Genomic DNA, 23,172 nt, shown 5'->3' with positions numbered 1-23,172 from the left:
AGAAGCCAAAGACTTTTAACAAAGCACTGTGTCAGTACTGTGCTCTTCATTAGGGATGAAAGGTGCTGCTGCTAGCTTAAATAGCTTATTATCTTCAGGCAAATATATAGAGCAAATTTTAGTGTGCAGGTCACTACTAGGTGTGCCATAGCTGAAACTCACTTGTGAAAGCTTTCCTAGCTTTACCAGCCAGTAATTGTTGTCAGTCTGTAGACACTACCAGGCAGATTTATTTGAATAAACTTGACTGTGAAGATTTTGCTCTGAAATAATTCTATTGATGTCATCATACCTAGCTTTGCCATGAAAGTATTTTCCTTGATGCGTGGTGACCTAAGCAGCTGTAAGGCAGGTAAGTTGGTAGCAAGTGAAGTAAGCCATGAGGTAAGCCATGAAGAAGCTATTCTATCCAGTTCCCTCCTTTTCAAATAATGCTAATTTATTTTCTGTTTACACACATGCATGTTATAGGAGCAATAGAAGGCATATTCTGAAACTCTTGAAAGTAATATTCTTCCTCCAAAACAGAGAGCAATGTACCTGTGCCATAATCTTTAAAGTGAGAATTTAACCTCTAATACACTGTGTAAATAACGTTCCATTTTCCCTTTAGAAACTGTAAAATAGTGAGTCTTATTCCCACACACTTAAGAAAATTAAAATATGATACCTTCAGTCTTTTCTCTCTAGGTTTTAATGACGATCTAAGCTGAACTGAAATTTGGATAGCCAAAGAACAAAGAACACAGCATAGGTTTGATGCCCATACCACAGGTCCTTAACACAAATTAACTGAGAGAATTTCACCTTCCCTGCCTGAGTGATAGCAGAGGGCAACCCAAGCCCTCCAAAAGCCCTCGACCCACTGCCTTCCATGCCCACCTACACTCAATCTCCCCATGGGTAGCGGATAAATCCATTGGTGCACTTCTGACATGTCAGGTGTGCATCTTATAAAAACACTCAGTGGAAAGTCTCTGCATGAGAAGTGATAGCAGTTGGCCTCTATTAGCTTGGAGGAAGCTGTACTCCCAACAGCAGTGTCATCCCTTTTGGCATCAGTGTTTTATGTTCTTATTACACATATTTTACAAAGCTAAATCAAAATGTAACTTGATCTCTAAAATAACTGTCTCAGAGGTATTTTAAATCCTAAATTGAGTAAAGAGAGATCAACGAGGCACTCAGAGAAATGAAATACTAGAAGGAGGATGGTGGTTCAAACATAAACAGCCTGTGTTATAGAGAGTCACCAGCTCTGACAGTCTTACACAGAACTTGTGCAAGGCTGTCAGAGATGTGTAAGAGAGCCAGATTTTCTGCTAGTAACAAAGTAATTCAGCTAGGAAATTGTGGTCTATACAATAGACTGAAATCTAGGCTGCAAGCTAGATTCTTGAGACTGAAAGTTTCTTTCTCCATGTATATTCAGCTCCTAACATAAATGAATTTCAGTCCAGATTCAGGCCTTTACCCACTGCCAAAACATAGGTAGCAATATTGATCCCATTGGGGCAATCTTTAGCTCTTGTCTGGTTTCATCAATGCTGGGAACTTGTTCTATTCAAAAACCTGCTACATATTAAAAAAGACTGCAACCCTGTCTGTCATGATTAATCTTTTATGACTACTGCAGCTGCAAAATATCTCCGGCCTCTGCTGAGCCTAGATTTTAGTAAAACAATAAGCATAATAAATTAGCTAATATTTCAAAGTGTTTTGCAGAGTCCCAGGTCACTTACCATAATCTCTGACCCAACTCCATTTTGTAGTTCTTCTAGGTGTTTCCAGGTAAATTGTGTGCCATCTTGGGTAGGAGCTATATAATATAGGTCAAGTGGTTAATATTCTAGTGAATTTATTGCAGATAAGTCAGTCCTATAATAAACCTCTGAAGAGTCCCATTTATCAGTAGAAAAAAAAATATTCAAGCTAAGAAAGTAGATTTCAGAATATCCTTTTTTATTGGGCTTACAATAGTGCTTTCACCCCAAGGTGAGAACAAATTCTGTTTGAAATAGGTGAATACCAAATAGATAATTATATGAAGACAAAATAATCTTCATCAATCTACAGAAAATAAAAAAAAAAAAAAGTAATTTGTAAGAATAGCATAGGCAGCTAGAGAGCTACCATGGTGTACCCCAGTGCAGTACAATGTGTTCTATGTTATCTGTTCAGGTGTGCAATACCTGAAATAAATGTGAAGTCATCTCTAAAAGTTGTTTTGTGGAATTTATTGCTTAAGTATAGAAGTAATCTTTGAAAACTTTCAGAAAAGGAAAGCAGTTACTAAAATATCTGCAGATCACTACAGCAGGAAAACAAAAGCTAAATTCAGAAAATGCCTAGGAAGAAGCACTATAGGTTATTATTTCAGCTAGAGAGAGATTGGTTCGGGTTCAGAGATTGGTACCTTTGTGTCCTGAAGACAAAAAAAACCCAACAATCTTATGTTTCCAAAGTAGTTTATCTTATTAATTATGAAGTAGTCATTTTACAACTGCAAAGACACTCTGTGGGGTGGCATCTGAAGTCTGCCATGTCCAGTGACTCCTTGTGCAAATCCCTCCACTGATGCCTTAACCATGCAGAGACAAGTGACAAGAAACTGGTGTAGTATAAACACTAAGTAGTGAAATTGGGGTTACATCTCACTAGGAGAAGTCAAGCCACCTCCAAATATAAATACTCAGAATGTACACCAGAGTGAAGCAATGTATGTATAACTATGCAAATTGTCAGAGGATCTTCTAGCCCAGAGTATGCTCCTAATCTAACTATAAGAAACCAATTGTCAATCTGAGTCAGGAATGTCAGAATTACTGCTCCATTAAATCTAATGGCTCCCTGAAGCAGGAAATAAGTTGGGTTAACTAATATTAAATTTTGTTCATCCAATCAAAAATGTGGTGACATCTCCCTGCCCATAAAAAAAATAATTAGAAATGTGATTATGAAGAATATCTGTACTGTACAGCACAGAAGTCCAGAGAGAAACACCAGGGAATTAAAATGTGGATCTCAGAAAAAATTCCTTCCCCCAAAAGATATCTTGGCACAGCAAGTTACCAGGTGTGCTTTAAATAGTCTAGTAAATTTGTTCCCATTACAGCTGAGAAAGTGCATTTTTTCCCATTACAAGGAAGTCAGAAAATCCCTTATAAATGGGAGAAAAGCTAAGAGTATGTTATTTTTCTCTGTGGTTTTATTTTTAGTGCTTACTTGTATTCTGAATGAAAGATTTTTCTTTCAATTGAAGTTTGGAAAATAATTAGAGAAAAGGTGTTCTACAATTCCTACTCAGCATGAAAATACCAACAAGTTGACATGGTACAGAGTGTGGTGGACAGCTTCTATGACACCCTCAAGTCCTGTCTTATTCCAGTTCTGTGCTAGTGTAGTTGTACTAAAACCAGTGGACTTAAACCCAACAAAATAAACAGGAAGGAGGGATTAGAGGCCTCACAGAGCATGTGGAACATTAGAGAGTCTTTAATGTCTGCTTGTAAAGAGCTGTAGATGCCTGGCCTTAGGCAATCAGATGTTAAATAAATGCCCAAAGCAATTTGATATAATGGGTTCTGTTCTGTGCTAAACAACAAAACTGTGCCCTCTTCTTTCTCCTCTGAGGAGAGCTTATTCCAGCTGTCCAAGCCATTTTTTGTCATTCTTGCCCACAACACACTTTCTGCTCTTCAGAACCAGAGATTCTTCTCTCTGATGTCCTTTATTCCCACCTGGAAACACAGATGGCAGAACTGTCTCCAGTGTTGCCAATGTGGAACAGATCAGGCATGGCAGCATCACTGTCAGTCATTTGTCACAAGTTCCCTTCTGATCTCTAGTATGGATTTTATTTTTTTTTTTTTTTTTTACTAAATAATTTCATTCCTTTTGGCATCTTCCTTGCTCTGAAGGACTTACTCTTTCATCATAGGTACGGATGGTATTTAGTGATGCAGGGTGTTCTTTGCTACAGCAGGGACAGAAATAATTCTAAAGGACAGGTGACCTGAAACAATAAAAAGTGGGCAGATGCAGGCAAATTGCCTCAGTAAGCACTGTGATTGTGTATGATCTTTTCCACCTGCTAATGAATATGCATGTGGAAAATAAGAAACTCTTTTTTTTTAAACTGTGTTGAGTTTGCATTGGTAGTGAATAAATCAGGATGATAAAATGTGAAGTCATCCATATTTAAGATTCAACAGAAAATGACAGTTATAATCTGCCCAAGAATAAAAATAGGTTCAGAACCAGAAAGTTTCTGAATGTCAGAAAAAGGAGATGTGTAACACTCATCAAGCATTCAGGTCTGGGAAGGGGGAAAGGGCTGTTTTCAGGTAAATTTACAGGTGGGATGCAGTTGGCTGAGGCTATAATTTTCAGAATACCAGTGATCTTGGTGCTTCTTTTCAGTTGTACTGATTACTCTGTCAGGCAGAAAATAATATATGTAATTAGGAACAAAAAAAAAAAAATATTTGAGAAGACAAAGGCTATCATCAAAGACTAGTGTGGTAAAGGAAAAAACAAGGCTGATGATAAAACCATAGTGGAAACTGGCAGAAGAGAACCTCCACAGCTGTAAATTTTGACATAATCTTGGGCAAGAACTTTGAGGCAGACTTAGTTATGTTAAGAAATTTACTTCTCTTAAACATCCTAGAATAAGGATCATAAATAGACAAGATAAACAATTTAATACATGAGTTGTATATATTGCCAGCTACTACTTTATCCTGGACTTGATTAAAACACTTTGGCACTTAAATGTTGACCCTTTCCTAATGGCAGGTCTGGTTTTGACACTCATTATATTGTGTACTGCACAAACTCTGGCAGTGCTCTGTTATGGCTTAAACCCAATTGTATCTGCAAACTCAATGTTCTCTTGGTTGTTGTACTGGTGGAGTTGTATTTGGTGCAGTTTCCAAACCAGCATAACCAGACTGAGCCTTTTCCAAAACACAGAATTCCTGGTTGCTATGTGTTGTTTACTCTCCTACCAGGTATATAGCGGAATAATTAAATGTATAGATTTATTTGTTAACATGGCTGGCTTGAAACAACAGTTGAAATTCAGATGTATCTGTGTTCTGCATGATTGTGGTTTCAGTAGCTCTCTCTTCTATTTAAATATCAAACAGTTGTTAGATTTAAATATTATTTTACTACGCAGTATGAATATCCCTAAATGTAATGGCTGAGATACCTGCATAAAACAGGGAGACAGCTGTTTCAAGTCCTTCTTCAAATTGAGGAATACAGGAAATTTACCATGAACCTTGCTAGTTGGTTATTTAGGCACAGAAAGATCAAGTTTCTTTTTTGAGATAAGTGATTTTACATGAGTTTTAAACATCCTTCCACTCTGGTGACAATTACCTTTAGTACTGAAGGTTTAATATTCTTTTTTTTTGGTCAACAGTTTCATAAGGATGAAATTCAATCTTCCAGCAGAGAAGCATATGGGGGCAAAATTTTCTACCCTGGCCCTATGTCAGGGTTGTGTCTTGCCATAGCCAGAATCTGAGTTGCAATATTGAATGTCACAGTGGTTTTGCAATGTAACTTCAGGCTGACAAAGGGTGTGCAGCAGCTGTCATTGTTAAAATCAGTGATTCACTGTGAAGATTAAAAATTACTTTTCCTTTGAGTTAGGATCTTCTTGCACCCACAAAGCCCAGTGTGAAATTGTGCGAAGATGCTTTGCCCTAAATCTGTCCAACCAAAGACTACAACCAAAAGTGATATTGTACAAATTGATTCTTCAGTAGGGATAATGAACCTAACTAACCCAACAGCATTGCCTTTGGGAAAAAGTAGCTTGCCTTGATGTGATCTGCCAAAACCATCTGAGACCTCTACCCAGCAGTGAATTATTTCCTGCGGGTTGCTTTCTAGTATATTTTAGCCACTGAGTTGATTTATGGTTGGACAAAATTTAAGATCTAGTAGTCTTAACATGGGCAAGCCCTCGAGGACAGTCCAGGACGCCTGCTTTCCCGTGGTGTTACCTCCTCCACCTACATCTCAAAGGTCTTTGGTTGAGCCACAGAAGCTTGGGCTGGCCATGTGTTTGCTTGTAACCCTCTAAAACTCTGCTATGATCCAGGTTCAGCTGACCTACATCGCACCAACAGCTTCACCCCTGCTGAAGTTTAAGCTTTTACTGAAGGCAATAAAAGCACCCTGCAATGCAAGTAAGTTTTTTCTTAGCACACAATTGACAGCAAAACAAAAATGGCTATGTGCTAGGAATAGATGCCAGGACCCTCAGCCTCCCAATGTTCTCAAACAAATGGCCTAGCTGCCATATAGGAGTGAGGTTCATTTGTGCCTCATGTAAGTGTTGCTTGACAGGCCTCATAAGGCTAGACACAGTGCCATGTTTGTGAGGAGAGCTGTGGGGAGAGCACACACTCAAGCTGAGACTAAAGCTGCCTGCTGCTCATGCTGGGGAAATGGCAGATGCTTGCTCACCACTCTGAGAGGGTGCCCTGAACTCTGGGAAAGAGAGATTCCAGTTCTGGGAAGTCTAACACACAAATTGAGTATTGAAAGTGCAGCATCACTCTCTTCATCTAACATCTTTCTTCAGACTGGATCAGCAGATTTTCTATTCATCCTGTAAGCTCCCAGTGGAAAACAGGTTTCTGATTTAAATGTCCTTGACTTCTGCAAAGACACACTTCTCCCTGAATAGTTAAAGGACACAAAGAGGTCCCCCAAAGCAGGAATTTCTACCTCAGGCCTACAGAGGAGACTGCTTTATGCAGAAAACAAGGGTAGTCAGTGGGGGAGGTTAATAAGGTCTGCCACTGGCTATCCAGGGATGCAAGCTCTGTTAAAACAGGTTTTGCACTAGGCATCCAAATAGTGCAGGCTTAATCTTAAGCTTTTTACCTGTACAAAATATTAAACATAATATGGCCATACAGTAGGTCAACTTTTAATATCCACATCTGTGTAGGTTTGCGTCTGTTGAGTCATAGCTAATTAAAATAGTTCTGGTGTTCACCTCTAAATAACATGATTTATTTACATATTTATTTAAGGGAAAAAAGCTTTTAAAAAAGCACTCATAGATTTTTGAAAAATTGGACACTTGGAAATACATCTCTGTGTATTCATTTAATGATCTAAATGGTTACTCAGGGAAAATCTAACAGTTTGGTGGAACACTGGTTAATTTTTGTTGTCTGGGGAGAGGGAAACTTTCAGCATCAATATTTAAAATTAAACTATTGACTTGAACACCTGTTCCACTTTTTTCTCATTTTTTTTTTACTACTTTTATTTCAAGAGTACTAATTTTCTGTGCATGGCAGCACTTGGAACAGGTGCAGTGAAGCACAAGTTAGAAGAATCTGTTTGCTCTGATTGCTGGCCAGAGGGCAACACAAGGCTACGTAGCAATGCTGCGGGCAAATGAGCAGCTCTTTCATACTGATCAGTCTGCAAACTACACAACTTTTTCTTCCTGCTTGTTTCTTTGTTTGTTTTATTTTTCAAAGAGCTGAACATATCAACATGTTTTCAACATGGTTTTAACATTTTCTGGTTTTAACAGTGAGTTGCTGAGAGGTCAGGTTTATTTTAAGAACATGTACATTTTATGTAAAGAGTAAAAGCAGGTGAAATAAATGATGTAATAAAAAGCTGCATAGCTCACATTCAGGCACAAAGAATTAAACTATTAAGTACTCTATTAAAAAGCTTCATGGAAGTTTGCATGCATAATTCCTTTAATTTAAACTTTTATAATTACTCATACTTTATAAAAGCATAGACTTTTTCATTCTGTCTCAAGATCCCAAAGTGCATTGCAAACTGTTTGTGAAAAAACTTCTAACAGCACTGTAAGGTAGGAAAACAGAGAAAGTATCATATGGTTGATGGAAAACAAAACAAACGGGACAATTTTGTTACCTCTCATGAATTTTTATGTCTCAAATTATGTGATTTTTTCCTTAAAAAACCTTATTACAGTGCCATGGTTCTTTGCTTGGTGATGAAGTTGTCCCAGGGGTTTCTGCTTCTTTTCCTCCCAATACATGGTGTCCTCAGCTATACTTGTGCAATTGTTAATGAGGATGCACCGTAAAAGTGGGATGGTGGAATTGTCTGGATTTGAAAGGATCCCTGATATCTGTTCTCTCCTTAAATTGTTATCTTAACATGGCATGTATTCCTGATCCATTTCAGTTTCACAGCTGTCCTGTGGCGGTGCTAATGCAAAGGAAGGTAAAGGGAACCCCAGAGAAGGGACAGGAGGAGACATCTGCCTGTTAGAGAGGACACCTCTAACAAGCCATATAACTCATACCATTGCATAAAACTAGCTTGCTTTACTAAAAGGCACAAGTATGCAACTAAAACCTGTGCCAGACCTGAACTTTGGGGGGAATGGAAACATGATTGCCCATGTTTTATGCATGTAAATGTAATGAATTTCAGTGAATAAGGACACTTAACTGAGCTCTAATCTTACATTTCTCTCAAGCTAGGAAAAAAACATGGTCTCCCAGTGTAAATGCATGACACAAAACAGGCCTAAGAATCACACCATAGGCCCAAGAGTGCTGTCCAAGCACTTATTGAAGGCTGTCAGGCTTGGTGCTGTGACCACTTCCCTGGGGAGCCTGTTCCAGTGCCCAGCCACCCTTGGTGAGGAACCTTCCCCTAATACCTAGCCTAAACCTCTCCTGACACAACTTCATTCCATTCCCTCAGGTCCTGTCAGTGGGCACCACAGAGAAGAGATCAATGTCAGCCCCTCCTCTTCCCCTCAAGAGGAAGTTGTACTGGGATGATGCTTCCCCTCAGTCTCCTCCAGGCTGAACAGACCAAGTGACAGCCACTCCTCATGCAGCTTCCCCTCTAGATCATCCAATAGCTTTATGGCTGTCCTTTGGATAGTCTCTAATAGGTTTACATCTTTTTTATATTGTGGCACACAGAACTGCCCCCAGCACTCAAGGAGAGGCTGCCCCACTGCAGAGCAGAGCAGGACAATCCCTTCCCTTGCCCTGGTGGTGATGCTGTGTCTGATGGCCCCCAGGACAGGGTTGGCCCTCCTGGCTGCCATGGCACTGCTGGCTCATTGCTGTCCAGCACAGGAATATCTCTGCTACACCTGACTGTGTAGAATGGCTTCTACTTGGGCCCTGCTGAGAGTTTTCACCATGCAGTAAACAGACACAAGTAAATAAGTAGGAATGATCATCACTTTCCTAAGAGGAGAGCTAAAGGGTGAAGCTGTTGCTGTACTGAAACTGAGCACAGGCATGCTATTATGTTCAAAGGACCCATGATTTCATCAAAGACATCAAAAGGCCTCTTACTTCTTCCAGAACAGAGAAAAGCCAATGTGAGAGAAAATGAGAATAATTTCAAAGAAATAGTCGGAGATGTCTCATCATGATACTTAAAAAATACATGATCTGAAAATTAAATTATGACCTAAATATTAAGCAATAATAAAAAAAAAATTAAAAAATTAGATCAGAATTATACATCAATCAAAGATACATATTTGCTTACTTTTAAATATTATTCAGATAAAACAAAAGAATATACATTTTGTGAAAACTTTGAATATTTATTTGAAGAAGGTTACTTGTTGAGATCTTAAAAAAAAAAAAACACAAAAAGAAGCTGCATTGAAAATATCCATTTCTAGATAGGAAAGATGAAGTTTCTGTCTCAGTGTTTCACTGGACATTTCATCCCAATCCTCAGAAGCATGTCTATGAGAAAAGCTGTTAAAATCAACAGCATAGAACAGTCTTTGTTTTTAGAAAAAAAGCTTTTCCTGACATAAAATGATCAGTTCAAAGTGTTCTCACCAGCTCTTATTGCTGTTGCTAGCAGCAGTGAATTCTTTGCACAGAAGAGAACTTCTCTCTTGTGCTTCAGGATCTCTTAATCTTAAAAACAAGCAAACAATACCCTGAGAAAATAAGACAGATAAAAGAATAAAGAGAAAAGAGAAATTAAAATATTACTGGAACAAGGGATTATGTACTAGGGAAGGAAAGGTGGGAGAAACTATGTGAAGTTAGCTGATCAGCAGTAGGTCAACATGTTATTAGCAACTCCTGACAAATTTTGTTTTAGATTAAGAGCATTAATACTGCCATTCTTTCTCAGAAAGCCTGCAGTTTTCCCCTCCAACTATCAGCAGTGTATTTTTAGTATTTTTCCTTACCTTTATCTGATAGGCTGGCAGGGAACCAATATACAAAGTAGACCTGAAAAATCAAATTGATTATTTTTTGCAGGTCCAAAGGATAAAGCTGAATATTTTGGTAGAACCAGATCAGAAATAACTGTATTTTTAGATTAGCTCAGGAAGAGGTCCCTCTCTATAAACTCAGATGTCTGTGTGCAAAGAATGCCTAAATCCACCCTTTTCCCTGAACTATGGGCAAAGGATGGGGGGAAAACCAGTGTGTGAAAGGGTGGGCAAGAAGAGGGAGGATGATGAGTAAGACTCCTTCAGCTTAGGTCACTGGTTTCCATTAAATGCTCTCTGGTAGTTAGACACCCTGTGACTAGGTAGCTCTTTCTTTGTTCTTAGAGACACCAAGTTATGCCAGAGTAGCGAGCCAAAACACGTTCCCTATTACAACATGGCTTTTACTTCACCGCACTGAAGGGCTGCCTTACTGAGCAGGTGCTCCAGTCAGGAAAATGAGCACAATCTGAAAGAAGTTGAGGTTAATACTTATGAAGACTCTTTGCTCTAAACTTAAATGGATGAAAGCAGCCTTTCATGACTGCAGTTAGAGTAAAACAAGTTGAAAGAGATGGCATTGCTGCCCGAGGTTGCCCTGAATGCATTTTCAAGGTGAACACTTTGTTATCATTTTACCTTTTGTATTGGTCCCAATTCTCAGTAGGCAAGGGGAGGTAGGAAGATGATGAGGGAGAACAGTAGGAGAATGGCTATAGATGTTATAATCTCTGAGTTTTAAATTACAGTATCCAAATGTGTTAATGGTTTCCTTGAGACCAATAATCTTATGATTCCTTCTGAAGAATAGTATTCAGGAGTGTATCTCTTAAAGTGTCCTATACAAATGATTTACTTGCATCGACAGAAAAGACAACAGTGCCTGTGATAGTTTGTGGAAGAAGAAAGAGTTAGAGTTTCATTTTGAAGTAGACTTACTGTTTCAAAGAGAATTGTAAGCTGCTTAAAATCTCTCTGGGTGGCATCAGCTAGATCACTCTAGCTGATGTCAATAACCTGAAGCTGAACTACTTGGTTCCCAAAGTCCAGTTGGTGACATTATAGGTGGAATGTGCTGAGAATCTAAGCATTTTGGAATTGCTTTTTAAGGTAATTTGGGCTAACAAGAACGTGGACTGACCTATAACCACCTGTTCTGTGTTTCTAGAGCCAAATTTTGTGTTTTTCCACTGAACTCCTTCCCATACTCAGAGCTGCTGGTAAAAAGCCTTGCTGGTAGTTTTCCACTTTATCTGTGATTTCTTTTCTGGAAGAATGAGATGCTTATAAGAAAGCTGAGGCTAAGGAAATGTCACAGTGAAGCATTATGGAAATTCAATGTAATTGAAAAGGAAGGAATAACAACGAAAGTGCAAAATGCTGGATGAATGCCCTCCATGCTTCAAAAGGCTAAAGAAAAAAGAGCTGTTTTCAACTCCTGAAGTTTTCTTTCAGAATTGGGTAGATAGGACCCTTGTTCTAATACTTTCAATTTTCCTACAGAAGTTGTGTAATGCAACTCTGCATCATATTTTAGGGTTCCAAGTTTCTTTATCTTGTTGCTCCTAACTTCTGTGAATCTTCAGCTTGTAACATGCCAAAATTTATCTAGCCAAAAAAGAGTTGTCTGGAAGACTACCTCTGAAAATTATATGGCTCATGTTCACCACTCATCAGTGGAGGAATGTTACCACAAAGAGGCAGTTATTTTATTTCTTATGTATTTAATTGTGTTAATATATAGTAATGATCTTTTTGTCTGTCAGCCCAAAAGCAACATTCTTTCAGCTGTTCCATTGAAGTACTCAGATTGTCAAAAAATGTTAAACTACATCCTTTCAAATGATTCAATGTAAGATTTATTTCAATGGAAAAAAGAAACAAGGCAGAGGGGAATCCATTTATACAAAGAATGATTTAGCTGTCTATGTCAGAGTCAGCCATACAATTTGAAATTAAAAAGGTAGTTGATGTAAGGGACACACTTTTGTGAAAATTTTAATGACAAATGCTTCCATTTTCCACCTGTTTTTCCTTTTCTTTTTCACAAAAGCTGACACTGTAATAGGCCTTAGCAATTCTAAATGCAAGTGAACACAGGGAACAGAGATTCCTTTCAAGAGTGGTCATTACCAAACACAGAAATTCAAAAAAATATCAGTGCCATTGTCTACATTTGAAACATAATATTCTCCCTCAGATTTATCTTCTTTTCCTCTCTTTTATTTTCATTTTGAAGCCCATTAATGATTATCCAATGTCATACACCTAGCAGATGCATCATCTTTTTTTTTCAAGAGTATTTTAAAATATCTGAAAATCATGAGAGTTTTTCTCTAAATTAATATATTCTTACTAACCCTGTAAAGAGATGACTTTTTAAGAGGTCCCATTAACACACATACAAAAACTGACAAAAGAGATATAACAAGCCAAAATCTTACATAAGAGATGGCCCCTCTGTCTTTCTTGTTTTGTAATTCTGGCCTATTTTTAGCACTGCTTAGGCTTAAATAATGAACTCATTGTTAAAGTTAGTCATCCATTTGAACTTTTTCTCAAAATACTGTCAGAGAAGAGACTGAACCTGATAACTCAATAACTCTCTCACACAGGTCTTTGCCTATGCAGATTTGATTTCTCATCTATTTGGAGTAACATGAACTTCTGTTTCTCACATGCCTGAGACTTCTGCTGCAGTGTACAGTCGTGCTATAACTGTGTCCTTTTTGTCCAAATGGAATTCTTGCTCCTCCCACGATCAGCTCTCAGGAGCAGCTGCTAACAGACAACTCCTCCATAATCTCATTACCTGTCCTTGCACAAAAAAATCCCTGCCCCATCACCTCTCTCCTGTGGATGTGGGGTAGGACACTCACATTTCCTCCAATCCTGTTCTGTTCATCTGCTTCATGGGTGCGAGATCTGAGAGTGATGCCTTTGAAAAAGAAAACCAAACCTGGTAAAGAGGTCATAAATCATGCCAAAAGAGAGAAAACTATAAATCTGAAACCCTTGACATCAGAGGGAGTGATTGCAGATAAAAAGTGCTTATAAAAATTAATTATCTTATCTCCTGAAGCATAAGTCAAGATAAGCAGTTGCGGGGGGTGATGCTCATGATCTCACACTCTACATAATACACAGTATTCAGGTAGGAATCAAGGCATCATATACCTGATTTCAAAATAGTGTGAATCAGTCAGTCACTGCCCCAGTGAGGAAAACAGAAAAAATTATTTTGCATTCAAAAAGCAACTAGCTGAATACCAACCACATGCATTTTGTGATAGGTGTCATAGAGTGTTGTAACACACCAGTACCACGTCAAAGAAACATATAAGAACACAGAAAGAGTATTGGTCTTGAGCATTGTTGGCCAAATCATGCTTTTTTTCTTATTCCTCTCATTCCAATATGGAAACACGCAGAACTCTTCAAATGTCACAGTAAAAAATTGGATAAATCGCATTTGTGTGAACATAAAATTCAGATCCTCTGTCAAAGACTCAAGATCACATTGGGAAGCAAGAAATAGCATCTGTCACAGCCCTTCCATGCTGAAATGAATATAAATTTAGGGAGTAAAGAGGAGCTGTAAAAGAAAATGCACAGTGCAAGTCTAAACCAAAACCGTATTCTAGGAAATTCTATTTTGAATGGAGGGACAGATTAAGGAGTGAGAAAGATATAGAAATATGAACTAGAGATTGGAACAGAGTAAAAAACTAGCCACCTTTGGGGGCAGTGTGTTTGAAGATACACAACTGTATTTTAACAGAAAAGGAACAAAATTGCAGGATGGCAGAAGAAATATCGTGCCTCAAGGAAATATAGAAGACCTCAGGAAAGACATTTTCTTAAATTCTAATTTCAGCAAAATATTGAAAGGAAAAGTAAAGGAGCATGAGATAGAAGAAAATGCCTTCAAGAAAAAATAATCATGGGTTTTTTGAGATTTGGTGGGACTCTCTGCTTTTATGGTAGAAAAAGAGAAAAGTAATAAAAGTTTGGATTAATCTAACCTAGTCTCACTTAGTTTCCTCTCTAGGCAATTCAGAGAAATAAGCACTTTTAAAGTGCATCTCACCCCATCTTCCACAAGTCTTCCAAAGTAAATCAGACTAGTGGTGGCTTAAAAGTTTCTGTGTCTCTTTGTCAGCTAAAAGAAGAGTGTAAAGTGACTAGTTCTGATGAAAATATCTAGATTGCAGATGTCTACATATAATTTCCCAGTGCTGGAAACTCCACAGGGAAATTTCAGAACAAAAAGCTATGAGATGGAACAGTTTACACAAGTGTTCACAAGGTCCCACCTCAACATCACATGCTGACATGTAAAGTCAAACTGTTTGACATTCTATTGGGCAAACTTTGGTGTTTGAAGTACAGGTAGAAATCAGAAGCTAAAAAAAGCAAACAAGAGCCAACTAAATCACAACAGAGGTGCTAAAATGCACCGACATCACTCTCCTAATGAAACAAGGTTTGACCAGCATCGTCTGGAGAATTCAAGACTTCTGTTAATTAAAACCACAAAACTATCAGAGAACCCAGAAATAACACTATACTCTGAAGAAGTGAAGAACATAACTATGAAGAACAGAAAAGGACAGTGCAAAACGGCAGACTAGATTCAGGGCTTAAGCATCTTATTCAACCCAGGTGTCACAAAGAAGGACCTTTGGGAGTACTCTCCACTTCTTTCCTTCATGTTAGAGAGTTTACTTGGCTAACAGTAATTATTGTCTCTTTTTCCTTTCACTGTTATTACCAGCTCTAAACCCAGCTCTCTGCACAGCTTTATCCTTCTACATTGGCACAGAAATAGGAGATGTACAACAGCAGAAGAAAGCTGATTTTTTTACCTCTAATAGCAAAGCTAATACATAGCTGGGAGGACTGAAAATCAATAATATGGTTGGAAGAATTAAGTTCTTCTGGTTTTCAAGGGAAAGACTAATATTAAAAAATAAAGATATCATTAGGTGCAGCCCAGCTTCAGCTGAATCAGAAGGGAATGTGTGACGTAAACTTGTGTCTTGGACTGTGACAGGTAGATGCCCAGATGAAGCTAAGTGAAAATTAAGTGCTCTCTGGAAAATATTAAGAAAAATGGTTAGGAGAACAATCACACTGTTTAGTAAAAATATTTAGGGGCAGCAAAGGACTGAATGCAGATTCACTATTTTCAGCAGTCATTCCTGTGAGCTGTGCTTACTTTCTCTCTTGTGGCACCCTAACAATAAAACACCGTGGTCATGTTTTCTGTCTGGCAGAGTAAGTATTTTATGAATGCCTACAAAACAGAATAGCTTTGGCTGGAAGGAGTCAGAGAAGCTATGTTTGTCGGGGCAGCAGGTGATGCAGTTCAGAATATTTTTAGAGCTGAGACTGAAATTACTACATTCACAGACAGTGGCCTTAAAGCTGCACTTCTGGGCTTAGGTCAGGTACTGAAAAGTGTGTTCTGAGCTTCCTGAGTTTAGGAACTTCTAGAGATAAAAATAAGCAGGACTTCAAGCCCATTTTTGGGTCTCATAATAGATCCAGTGCAAATAGAGTATATAGCAGCTCAAGATTTTGACCTTTCCTAGAGAAGCATTTAGGGAACATTAGGGAAGCATAGTTTATTGGTTTCAGTTGCATCCAGACCTGATCAGTAGCTAAGGCAAAACACTGTGTATCTAAATTTTTTTTACACAATGTTTACATTGTGTATGTCTACAGTTTTACACAATGTGGAGAGTGGTCAGTTTTCAGGTCCCTGATTCCTGTGGGAGAATGGCTAGGGGACTGCAGTACAGCATGGAATCCAAGCACAGAGTGTGTAAGTGTGTCTAGGTAGTTCTGTTTGTAGGAGGGCATCTGGAAGTTTGGGAAAAGGACCAGAGGGCAGTCACCCTGACTAAGGAAGAAAAGCAATGTGTCCAGTGACAAAAGAGAAGTATACTCTGACCAGTGTGGAATGGGTCTCTGTGCCTCAAGAATCTCTGAGACATTGCTGGTACCATGCTCTGAGGATGTCAAGAATCCCAGATTGCTGAAGCTGAGCTATTTCCACTGTTCAGTGAAAACATCTCTCCCTTCATGCTTGTGCTGCTTCGTACTACCCATCGGACATATGTGGTTGGCAGCCACCAGAGACAAGATGCTGAACTACACGGACCCTTCATGCAATCCTGGACAGATGCTCTAATGCCCATGGCTTTAATTGCAGCATTACCTTTGTTTTTACACACATTTGTATCTGCCTATTATTCTTCTCAGTAGGAAAGCACTTTCAGTGTTTTGTCCTAAGTTAGAAATAACAAAACAATAACCTTCCTTCATTATCTGGTCTATGCATTTGTTTTGTACCCTCCATTTAGTGCTTTGCACATTGCTTCTCACTGCAGGGCTTTTGCAGGTTAAAATGAAGAAGATTAGGCAGAAATCCATATTGAAAACTGAGAAGACAGTACAGACACAAAATGAAATTTCTGCCCTCAGTGTATGCTCTGCTATACTTCAAAAGTCCATATTAATAGTGTTTTAAGCATTGCCTGAATTGCAAATGAAAGGCAGTTTGTGACATGCAGTGGAGTCAATGGAATCCTTCTTTTAAATGTTATAATTAAAATAAAAGTTGTTTTTTCACCACTGCCAGAAGTAATCAGACGAAAGAAGGAGCTTTATATAAGCGGAAAAATCATTACAGGCTGAATGTCTTTGTACACTAATATTAGAAGCTGTCTATAGCTGAATAAATACTAAATACTCTTTTATAATGCAAGGTAGGTTGTGTGTTTCAGCTTTAATAGCTACTAACTCATTTAACTGGAGGGTGACATGAGGCTAATCAAAGGTCGCCTGAGTCCTGGTTGATGTTGAATGGGAGTTGACAGCTTTCCAGAGCAGTGCACAATTCATGGGGAGGATTTTTTTTTTTCCTGCAGGAGCAATATTCATCTGGGATTGACACAATGCTGAGTTTCAAAACGATTAATTCAAATCCTTAAAGACTCTGGAAAAGCGGACAACTTTTCAAGCCTTATCCTGGGGAAGAGGTGTTCACCTGACAAAGAAATTCTGGTCTCGGTCAAATTACTGAGTTCCAATCTCAATATGTTTCATAAATAGCAGCAGGAATCAGGAACCTGCTCAGACAACAAAACACAGGTTTTGTATTTTAATAGAAATTAAAATTTCAGGCCAATTATTTTAATAGAAAAGAAGCATATACTTTGCATTCACAGGGAAAAAACAATAGAAAACAAACAAAAAACAAACCAAGGAAGGTATGGGAATATTGATATTTAAGACTAAATAAGATATACTTCAAACGTGCGCAGTCCTTTCCAAGCACAAAAAACTAGCAGTGACATGATGAATGTAAAAGAACAGATTAAAATGCCAGACCTTGTTTTTTAAAATCCCTGTGTCTGACAGCATCATAAGATTGAATTTGTGTGGTATATTTTACTACCTTTGAGAGTAAAAGTTTGTTGTTCAAATGAGTGCATGTACACGCTCTCTGGCAGATGGAAGTGTTGTGATTGGGCATGCAAAGTGATTATCCTCCCCTGCAGACATGCTGAATGCAAGTGAGGATACATGTGAAGATATGCAGCCTATTGAAACAGTAAAATGTTACCCAGAACAATAGTAAAATGTTACCCAGATCAAAAATACACCTTTCCAATAGACGTTGAAATAGTTTTCTCTAAAGACCTCTTACAACCAAGGTAACCCTTGAGTATGCAACACACACAAGCACACAAACAGGTTCTCCTATAATATACTTTGGTAGATACTTTAATAAAATGTACCTTTATAGAAATAATTATAGAGGATTTAGGATCAGGTCAAGAGGAAATGTGAAACTCATCAGTTAGGGGAAAAAAAATGAGAGGAAATATCATACAATTAGAAAATAATTAAAATTGTAATGAACCTATCTCTGACAAGGATATTTGTCCATGAACCCATGGAGAGAGGGGATGTTCTTTGAAAAAATAATGAAGTAGAAAAAATGCTTTGCCATGTGGCTACAAATGAGATTAAAAAGGCTTTATGTCATCGGGTAATAAAAAGAATTACATAAGTTTTGCAACTGCAGGGTAAAACATATCCGTAAATATGCCTGAAACCTATAGATGTCTAAACAGCCAACTGAAATTCCTTAATCCTCCCTCTGTCAGTCAATAAAAATAGTTTTCCAGAAAAAGATCTTCAGGATGGTGACTATAATCACTGTGGAGGAGATGGTCACCGTGCAGAACACACAGTCAGAAATGTTCCTCTGTATCTGTATCTCCATTTATAACACCACTCTGAATTTCAGCAGCACTGGATTTGAAAAATTAGTGAACTGAAAAATGGTATGTAAGCTTCACTGCTGCCAATCTCCTGCCATTACCACCAGGCAGCAGGAGCAGGGTACCATACCTTCCCATAGGAGAGATATGACAGAAGTCATTACAATTTCTAAATACTTGTACCTAGAAGAGAAAAAGAAACCAATTGAAACTAGCAAAGATTCAGAAAAGTGGAAATGGCATTAAAAATCTGAGCAAAATTTTCCATTCAATTTTATTTTTTTAAAAAAAAATAATTATTGACAACTGAAATGTTTCATCTTTTACAGTTTAAAATTTCAGCTCTTGAAACTACTGTGAGAAGAACTTAAGTGTCAGGGGTTGTGAAAATTTGTCTGGTGGAATTCTCTGAGTTTTGCTTCATTCCCAGCATCCTCTCTTCACTTGCTTTCTACTTTGTGTCATTTCCATTAGTTCTTTTTCTGTATAACTACACTCCTCTTTTGTATGTGCCCTCTCAAAATCTGATATTATTTCTCTTTGGTTTCCTGACATCCAGAAGGCTTGACTGCAAGTGGGCTTCCATGAAGCCTTCATTATCACCATGACTGACAGCATTAGTTTCCACCTTTGAACATCAGGAAGCTCAGAGTATCTGGGACAATATCAGAGAAGAAGTTCTCTCTTTTCCATTTTCCATTCTGCCCCATCTTCTCTCTCATCTTTTCAGTTGGCTTCTCATTGCTGATGAAGTAGAAACACTATTTCAGAAAAGAGAACATATCCTCCCTTAAGTATTTGTGCTGATAGTTAATGCATATTAAAACCAAATTACCTTCAAATAGTTCTCCTTTGCTTTTCTCCTTCCCTGATATATTAGAAAGCAGCACTAAAACAATTTGTAGACTACTTTTCAAAGGGCAAAGTCTCACTCAGGACTCTTTTATTCCTGATTAGCCTGACCACACATTCAATAAAGTGCAATTAAAGATCTGCTCAGCAGTGAGAGTGTGGGAATTAAAGGGAGGAAACCATGGCCTGATTTTTTTATTTCAAGTATTTTTCCATCACAGTAATCAACAATATAAAGGTTTCCTAAGGAAAAAATCCACAAAACAGCCACATTCTAGCTTTTTTCAAATCTGTAATTTTCACTGCTGTCCCTAGTTTGGATTTTGATGGTGTTGGTTTATTGCACTTTCAGTATTTTTTGGGTGTTTCTTGTTATAAAGCTCAAGTCTGGAAGTGGAAAGGAAATGTTTCTTGCACAAGTGTGTTGCTGTAGTCATCCTTTCTCTATTAAAGTAAATTGATTAAATTTGCAGACATAGTCAATTCCAAGCACAGCAGGCACTTGATTTCTAGACAATGGCATTGTCCTACTTGTCCTCTACTGTTGTAGTCCAGTAGAGTTAAAATAAAAGGAATGTGTGAAATTTAGTCTACTGTCAATCAATTTATGTGCTGCTTAAGCAGTAGCAAGCAATTCTCCCTTTCTGTGTAGATCTATTTCACCATTTTGACAGGAAAATAATAAATAGCCCACCAAAGTGGACAGTGCAAATTGTTAGCCATTTTGCATAAGAGAATTCTTGATTTAGATTATTTTTCAATAATTTGTGGATATCTATTATAAGGTAGAGAACTATTATTTCCTGAACTACCATCTGCTGAGGGTGAAAAATATGTAATAACATCCCCAATATGGTGGAATTTGTCAGTTAATATGCAGGTAGTGTGGGAAGCAGCCCTTCACACAGATGTTAAGTAAAATATAGAGTATTTACACTTATATGTGATAATTAGGATCACAATAAGATGACAAACCTGCTTAAATAACAGAAGTCTTTTAAGTCAAATGCCCAAGAATAGTTATGCTAAATATGTACCTGAATTATCTGAGATGGGAATGAGATAAGGATCAGACAGCAGGTTTATGATCTAGGTAGAGAGGAGAGGAGCTGCTGGTTTCTTTAGCTTGCAGCTCTGATTTTCCTGAGGTCAGAGGTACCTCACCAAGGTACTTGAGCAGTACAAACCTTTATTATTCTCGTTTGCTTGCCCAGGTATCCTTGCAGTTTTTCAATACCAAGCGTTATCAAATTAAACTTATCTAATCAATCCAAATGAAGTCCAGAGCCTGGAGCAGGGGCTATATGTTAATTTGTACTTGAGCTTCCCTTTGTGGAATGCAATCATGCTGATATTGTCCAGTGGACAGCTCTGGTGACAGATGCAAAGGAACCCTGCTAGCCTGTGATAACCAGCTTCTGCATTGCCAGCAGCATGCCAACTAGCTAGCTTGAAGGCAGTGCTCCTGCGAAGTATGGTCAGAGCCAGACGCTGTCAAGGGCAGCAGACAGCTGACGGTAGCAACACATGGTCCTGTTCTCTGTTTTGCTCACAGCAGCTCCCTGGAAAGCTGAGCTGAATGCTGCTGGTACCAGGAGAAAAGATGGGGTATGTGGCATGCAGGAATCTGCACCTGAGGGGTCTCTCTTATAACCATCCCTGCTTTGAGCCTTTTCTTTGGGCACCACGAGCATCACACAAACAGCTGTTGTAAGCAAGGTGTATGCTAAGTAAAAGTACAAATTAATTCCTTATGGATATATTGTTTGTCAGCTCTACCCCCAGCAGAGCTAGGATTAAGGAACCACTGGTAGTCTCAGCAGTAGAATCCTCACCATGAGTTCCCTGGAGACCCGGAAAAAGTCTCTCAGGAGGCAAAGGGTTGGCCTTTGCTGCTCCCTGGAGCTGATTTTCAGAGTGGCTTACTTGCCATAGTCCAACCTTTTTTACTGTTTTCTGCTTTTCATGTTCATGTTTTGCCTCTTTAATCTTTAAGACCCTGTCTCAACAATCCAGCCTCTTCAGTTTTACCTTTCTTATCTCATATGGCTCTGCTCTACAGATTGTTTCACAGCTTCCCTGCACTACACAATTTCCTCATCAGCCTAAGCCAAGGTTATGCAGCTGGGACATGTTAGACCTGGGCTGAGCCATGGGGAAGGGAGGTGCTAAAAGGGGGCCACAGAGCAAGTGGGTTACAGATACCGAGATGTAGCAGATTGAACAGACAGGCTGAACCGTTTCTCTTCCCTGAAACAGAAGCCATTACTCCTCTCGCTCTCCCACCAATAACTTCAAGGCCCCTCTAACCACAGTAGTGGCAAGCTGGTACCATACAACAGACAGCAAAATCCATTTTTACCACTATCACTGAAAATCTATTCATTAACTGCTTTGCTTGGAGCTTATCCTGGCCAGAAGAGATGTTAGACAGTATGGTCGAAGTGCCCTATGACAGCCTGGTGTTGGATGCCCAAGATTAGGTAGGGATGATATAATCTGTCTCCTATTTTCTCCTTGTATCTCTGAAACCTGCCTCCTGGAAAGAATCTTTCCAACAGAGTTCCTCCAACTGAGCAGAATATTATGCAGAGAACAAACTAATTCAAATGTTCTTTCCTTTTCTTAGGGACCTGCCTGTCAGAAGTGAGAGTGACCATCTCTACTACCACTACAGTTATTTAAGCAGAAGGTCTTGTCAGTGAATACAGAGAGCAGAGCTCCCCTTGCAGGACTCAGACTAAACCCAGGGAAGACACAGCCCTTTGTTTAAAATCTTCTGCTGAGATTCTGCGTTGCAGGAGCCCAGACTACAATTATCTAACTCCTCATTTTTTTTATGTGTTAAATGGCATTACAGACAAACATGATTTGATGTTTTTTTCATAAACTAGACTTAAATGTAATCATAAGTTTTTCTTCAAGGCATAAAATGATTATTGAAAGAATGAAGGAAAACATGCTATGCCTCAATCCATGAGTTGCATAATTCTGTTAACTAAATATAATTAATGAAGTCTTTGAAGCAGCATTGCTAGTTGCTTCAAGAGACAGAGAATAAAACAAGAATCTATTACCATGTGACTAACTTTTTGGGTTTTGACTGTTGGCTTTGGCAGTTTTCTTTGGTGGTTATTTACATGAGGAGGTCAAAAATGTCAAAATGACTTTATTATTGTAGCAGAGTATAAACATTTAGGCTTTACTTTACAGTCACTGAAGCTGATGGAAAATTTTCCAATTACTCCAGTAGCAACAGAATAAGACACTTAATTGGAAGCATGCAAACCGTGATAAGAATATACCAATGTTAAAATGCAATTCACTGAAAATTCTCTTAGGTTTTAGAAATAATCTGATCAAGAATTGGAAGAGAACAAGCTATCCAAAGTCAAAATGTCTGTATAAAAATCTCCTTCTGCTTTATTTGTTTTCTCAAAAAATTAATTCAATGCAAAAGCATTACTCAGCATAAGTCAGTACAAGGGTTAATTTAAATATCTTATCTTTAAAAATCTTATCTCATTAAAAATCCCAATTAAATATTGAAAATTTTCCTAGTTTTGGGCTGAGGTCAAATCAAGCCTGTCCAAAGCCTTTTTGCCTTTTGCCTAATTAATATATTTTGAAAAAAAAAAAATGTTATGTCTGTGGGGGTTAAACTTGATAAAGTATAATAGATATAAATGTAATGTTCCCAACAAGAACCAAAGTATGAAAACAACAGATAAGAGAACTCCTTTCAGGGAGGCTTCAGTGAGGTGTTGCTGAGTT

The 23,172-nt window shown here is 38.2% G+C and overlaps 1 long non-coding RNA gene across 3 annotated transcripts in view; it reads left to right on the top strand.

The window, feature by feature from the left end:
* LOC111932924 (uncharacterized) overlaps positions 1 to 22,263 on the top strand; it is a 56,263-nt gene extending 34,000 nt beyond the window's left edge. The window contains exons 5-6 of one of the 3 annotated variants that reach the window (XR_015285512.1): positions 297 to 352; positions 6,122 to 6,205. This is a non-coding gene — a long non-coding RNA (uncharacterized LOC111932924). Of the gene's footprint in view, positions 1 to 296; positions 2,096 to 6,121; positions 6,206 to 22,027 lie in introns of those variants that run through there. The other 2 variants (XR_002866425.2, XR_015285513.1) reach the window with 2 other exon arrangements.
* The last annotated feature ends 909 nt before the right edge of the window (positions 22,264 to 23,172 follow it).

This window comes from Cyanistes caeruleus, chromosome 4, assembly GCF_971803275.1.
Source record: "Cyanistes caeruleus chromosome 4, bCyaCae1.hap1.1, whole genome shotgun sequence".
NCBI classification, from domain to species: Eukaryota; Metazoa; Chordata; class Aves; order Passeriformes; family Paridae; genus Cyanistes; species Cyanistes caeruleus.
Note: the sequence above shows the minus strand (reverse complement) of the source record. Positions and strands in the feature narration are given on the sequence as shown.